Source organism: Abramis brama, assembly GCF_963993115.1.
Source record: "Abramis brama genome assembly, chromosome: 25".
In the NCBI taxonomy this organism is placed as follows: Eukaryota; Metazoa; Chordata; class Actinopteri; order Cypriniformes; family Leuciscidae; genus Abramis; species Abramis brama.
This window is the reverse complement of record NC_139987.1, coordinates 13,879,684-13,885,683: the sequence shown is the minus strand read 5'-3', so window position 1 is coordinate 13,885,683 and position 6,000 is coordinate 13,879,684. Positions and strand designations below refer to the sequence as shown.

General features: G+C 36.1%; 1 protein-coding gene across 2 annotated transcripts in view; it reads left to right on the top strand.

Moving 5' to 3' along the window:
• The first annotated feature begins 1,730 nt into the window (after positions 1-1,730).
• trim3b (tripartite motif containing 3b) overlaps positions 1,731-6,000 on the top strand; it is a 33,836-nt gene continuing 29,566 nt past the window's right edge. For both annotated transcript variants that reach the window (XM_084104430.1, XM_084104426.1), the window contains exons 1-2: positions 1,731-1,874; positions 2,784-2,847. The gene's annotated coding sequence lies outside the window, so the exon portion shown is untranslated. The remainder of the gene's footprint in view (positions 1,875-2,783; positions 2,848-6,000) is intronic.

Sequence of the window (6,000 nt, the reverse complement as noted above, 5' to 3'; positions counted from 1 at the left end):
CTAAAGTCACTTTTTGAGGGAGAGCAAAAACTTTTGTGTCTGTTCCTTTAAATGCAAATGAGCTGCTACTCCCGGCACAGGGGGTGGAGCTTAAACAGCTTGTGTCATTTTACCTCACATAGACATGCCCTGAAAATTTCAAAAACTTTTAGGATTTTATATTCAAACCGGAGTCAGATGATGTCAACGGAGTCAATGATGGAGAGACTCAAGAAGTGACAACATGTAGACATTTTTGAATGGTTAGTTGATGAATTTATGTAGCCTATGTAGTTATCTTCTAGTCATTGATTAGCATATTCGGTCTTGAAAATCTATAAATCGTGTTCAGGGGGTGGGTTTATGTCAATTTTAGGGTTTGTGATATCACTAACCCGGGAGGAATGTTGTGTAGTCCCAACCAGCAGTTGGTTGTAGTCCTTAAAAAGCAATTTCTCTAAAAGCAAATATCTCCCTTTACTTTGAACTTTGAGCATTGTAACTTTGCAGATGTTGTTTAAGCTCAAACAGCAACATTACACACTAACTAAAGTTAGAAAAGTGAAATCATAATCAACCACCCCTTTAAAGGCACACTATGAAAGATTTGTACCTTAATATAACAGCTTCGAAATCATTTCGATGGTAAACAAACGATGGCACGACGTCACATACATCAACAACATATGAAGGGGCCTCTATGGAAGACACTAGCACGCATTTCAGACGTGAATCATGGCAGAGTCGGCAAAGAAAACGAAGAAAGCGTGGTCGGAAGAGTGCAGAGACGGCTCTGCATGAGTGGTATTTACGACAGTAACGTTCAATACAATTACTCCCTGGTACTCCACAGCGACTCTAGGGGTCGCTGTTTGAGAAAAACGGAAACTGCATAGTGTGCCTTTAATAAAATGTAGCACAAATGCTGTTTTCAAGCAGTTTGAAATTAATTTGTTTAAATGCTAAAAGAATAGCTATACTGTTCAAAATGACCACAAAACGTATCTGGACTATTCTACTATTAGGTTAGTAATGACAGAGAAAGCAATAAGAAGTTTCCACTGTAGCATGAAGGACTGTTTGGCAGCCCTGGATAGAATGGTGTTGATGTCACTATTCAGTCATGTATTTGTATTTTTTGTGTGTATGTGATTCTCTTCTACATTATTTCAGCTGTCTGAATTTAATACATTCTCTCTCTTTCTCTGCTCTTGTTCATCAAGGTATAAATGGAAATAAGGAGAATTTGCCATGTTGTCTAGGTAATGGTGTATGTTTACAGTGTGATCTCACTTGGCTGGTGTCTCAGTGAAATAATACCCCCTGGGAAAAAAAACTGCAGAGCACAGAGTCTTCTTTCATAGTCCTCAGGTCTCTCACAACAAAGACTGATTTTGTCCATGAAACAATCTAGAACTTCTTCAAAATTATCTTGATGTAGCATATATTTTTTTAGGCTAAACAGCTGTACAAAGTATTTAATCCTTTTTTGTTTTGTTCATTTATAGTATCCCACCATTTAGACCACTCCTAAATAATGGGATGTTTTCTATGCTATCTGTTTTTTTTTTTTTGTCATAAAATAATACTACTAAAGTAATAACTATCTTGCATGTGGAAAATGCGTGATGATTAATGTGTGTGTGTGTGTGTGTGAGAGAGAGAGAGAGAGAGAGAGAGAGAGAGAGAGAGAGAGAGAGAGAGAGAGAGAGAGAGCGAGAGAGAAAGAGAGCGAAAAAGAGAGAGGACAGGATAAAAAAAAAACGAGGAAGAAACTTGAGCTTTGAAGGAAAGGACAGGATCACTTTGTTGGGGACTAAGAATTCTCTCTTTGACAAAACACACATCTGCAGACTAAATACTGCCAACCTCTGATATATTTGTGTCACCTTGAAGTAAGTACATTATTTATTTAACAAACATTTTAATATTAGAAATGGAAATAAGTATGCCTCATGCATGACTACTACAACTGGAAAACATTTCAGCCACATTATTTTAGATTATTATATTGTTATATTAGCAAATTAAGATTCTACTCAATTTGTGAGTCAGGTTTTTCCTACATTGTGGGCTGGGGAGCAAATGTCCCCGAGATGATAGTAAGTCATGTTACTTGTAAGGACCAGCCAACGGTGTGGGCTGTGTTGTTTAAAATTATTAAAATACTTTTTTTTTTCTTTTTTTTTTTAAGAGCTTAAATATATTGATATTGTGACGGAATGTAAACATCATTTTGACATTTGTTCATAGTAAGCAAGTAAAGCTGTGGAGCGAGTTATACAAGCAATAACAGTGAACCGCCTCTGGGTTGTTAAAACAATTGAATAGTACATAATTTGTGTTTACGTTTGTAATTAAATGTTGTCTAATTGGGCTCAGTTGGGCTTTTCCCACACCTAGTTATTCATTGTGTTATCAAAAGTGCCCAGGCGATGTCGCTATATTTTAATAAACGATTTGACTGTGTTCTGTGCGTGGGAAATAGCGACGTCATCACGATTACAGGCATAATAATAATTTATTATGTCTATGATCACGATAACATAAAACTAGCATTACTTTAAAAATTCGGTGGGGTTTTTTTGTGAGAACTTTTTTTAACTAACATAAAATGTTAAATAATAAAAAAGTTTGATCTCTGAGGTTGGCAATAAACATTTTCTGAACTTAACCCCTTTCCATGACTTTCAGGCGTTATTTTGTGTTAACGGAAACTGCTAGTAGACTTTTACTCACTTTTAAAACCTAGTGATTTATTAACTCTTTATTTTTGTCATATTATGTTTTGTCCATCTTTACAGATCACACATAGAAAGATGCCTCACTCTAATTCAGCTTGATCACTGAAAGCAACAGCATGTTGAGGTAAGTTTTCTGTGTGTCTTAAGTTTGTGTTGGGAAATGAATCCTCAAGTGCATAAAATGTATTTTGGTATTAAAATCTGTCATTGTGATTGTCGCTTTTCTCAATAACTCTTCTGTTGTGGCTCAGCATAAATGGTCCAATAGACATGCATGGGAGGAAGCTGAGTAAGGTCGCAACTGATAGCAGGACAATGCTGGGCATTCACAGAGTCATTTCCGGACCTATGTTTGCCGGAAAAGTGTGAAAATGGATATGAGCCTGTGAAGCCATTCACTGATGTATTACATCAGTCATGAGTAACACTGGATATCACCTGTATTTGACCTCACACATTATTAAAAACAGAAACTTACAAACAATGGTGACCAAATGATTCACATTCAAAACCATTCAATGTTAAAGGTGCAGTCGAAATAGGTACTGCAGTCCAATTCAAAATATCGCGATTCTCCCTCCACCTGCTCCTCAGACTGGACGGCGCCCACACGGGTTGCCAGTTTGAGGACACGCCACAGGAACGAGCGCAATGGACAATGAAAATTGGCAAATTGTCACTGTACAGTATCACAGACCAAAACAATAACAAACATTCCAGCCTGGAAACACACATTTCAAAGTAAAATACCTGGCTGTAGAAGTGTTTTTCAGAGAAACGAGTATGTGAACTTAGCATGTTTCCTCAATATATGCAAACATATTATGGTATCTTTTATGCTTTAGTAGAGTGAAAAAGTTACATACAGCACCTTTAAGCATCAGAATGAAGTAGAGATATTGAGAAACACTTGCTTTGCAATTACTTGCTTCATTACACCAGATTTATCCTCAACATGCACATGCAACTGAGTAAGTAAAGTATGGCAGGACTATTAGGTGAACTTTGTTCCTTAGTTGATTAAGAAAGACTGAGCTTTAAAATGGTTTTAATCCCTGTGGTTCATTCTCAGTACAATGCATTCATTAGTGCAGACAGTGGCAGCTTTTTAACTCTAGTGAATATTAAAGTTCTCTCATACCAGGCAGTTATTAAGTAATTAAGCTCTGGTATTCCCTGTTTGCATAGGCTAAGATATTAAATATAATTAGATCCTGATAATGCTGATGCATATCATTTGCTGTGTTTTAATGTTGTCTTGCAAATCACAGACATCTGACATGCAAGCAGTTGGTTAACTAAGCTTTAGATCAACATTTATATATATATATATATATATATATATAAGATAAAGTTAATTCAGATAAAGTGTCATTACCACCATAGAATGCTAATGCAATTTTAAGAAAAAAGGTTGAAAAAATAATGTTTTTTGGTGCTTTTTGGAGAGTCTATTTACAAAACCATGACACAGGAATCTGCAGCATCACATGTTATGGCATCACCACCCTCAGGCTTCCTGAAAAGGTCTGCCTTCATACCAATAAAGCACACAAATACACACTGTGCTGAGTGCTGGCTTTGTGTTGCAGTCACATGCAATTTACACTCTGGGTCCTGCAGGTCTGTGCTCTTCCTCTATGAGTTTAGGAAGAGAGAGAGAGAGAGAGATGAGGAGGAGGAGGGTGAACGAGGCGGTCTGCCATCTGGGTTCTGCTGCACTGAATGCAGTCTCCATGGTAACATCGCTCTCTCATGCAATCAAATCAAGGAATGAGATCAGGCCCCGCCCACCCCCCCTCACGAGCACGCTGTTGATGCTTTTATCAGCTAAGCCACGCCCCCAGCCATTTGTCTCCACCCCTTCTATCCCTTAGGTTGGTACTTAGTGATGAATTGAACTCAATTTGTCACTCTAGATGTTGGTGATATTAGTTTGAAGGGTTATAACTTGGTAGTCCAAGATGCCACCATGAGTCCTTGTCCTTTAGTTGACAGAAAGGATATTTTTAGCTTGACTTAGAAGACTGATGTGACTTAAGTGACCCCTGCTGCCCAAGCTGGAATTCCTAAGACTATAATTGTGCTGGGTCTTATTTTGTGTATAGAATATCTACAGTGTTGGCATGTCTCTCTCTTTCTCTCTTTGCCTCTGTGGTCATTTATCTTCATTAGCTCACATGCAGTTACTATAATTATCTTGATAGTTACTGAGTCATTATCTTGTCCCCTCGATTTTTCTCCTTATCATGTTGTTTCTGCTATCTCTTCGTTTCCCCTCATTTCTCCTGATTGTGAATACAAATACTGTACACCCTCCCCATTATAGCACTCTGGGAAACTGAATAAAAGGCACTTGTGCCAGCAGAGAAGATGTCATCATGCAATTTCATCACACAGGAGAGTCATTCATTTTCTTGGATATTCACCTTTGAACTCTTGAGGACTTTCTCTCATAGTTTGTGTGTATGTTTGTCTGTTGTATTGACATATGATGCTGTACACTGCAAACATTTTTTTATTAATCAGTATTTTTACTTAATTTTCCAGTAAAAATATCTAAACATAATACAAATGTTAAAACTACATTGTGAAAAAACGTTTGTTTTTAGATTAAAAAAAAAAAAAAAAAATTGTGTATGAAGTTTATTTGTATTACTCCATTGGCAGTTTGTATGCGTAAATCTAATGCTTCATACAATTTTGTTTTGAAAATTGAATTCTTTATTATTTTATGGAAAAAATCAATGTACACCACTGTTTAAAAGTTTGGGGTTTAAAAGATTTGCTTTTCTTTTTATGAAATTAATACATTTATTCAGCAAGGATGCATTAAATTGATCAAAAGTGAAAGTAAAGACATTTATATTGCTACAAAAAAAAAAAAAAAAAAACATTTATAAATTCCACAAAATATATTTAGTAAAACTATTTTCAATATTGATAATAATAAAAAAAATCTTGAGCACCAAATCAACATATCAGAATAATTAGTGATTCCAATGATGTGTGTGTGTGTGTGTGTGTGTGTGTGGGTGTGTGTGTGTGTGTGTGCGTGTATTACACAGTGATAAAAAAGTTCTAACCAACCCCAAATGTTTTAACTGTTAACTTAATTTTTTTTTGCTGCTCAACTAAATTTATGTATTTAATGCAAACTTGAGTTGCCGTTTCGTTTGACCTCAGTTTCCAAGTGAAAAGAAATGTTGTATTGGAAATTTAATCGTAAAAAATGTGTTTTGAGGCAGATCAAATGTGAGTTTGCTAAAACATCTAA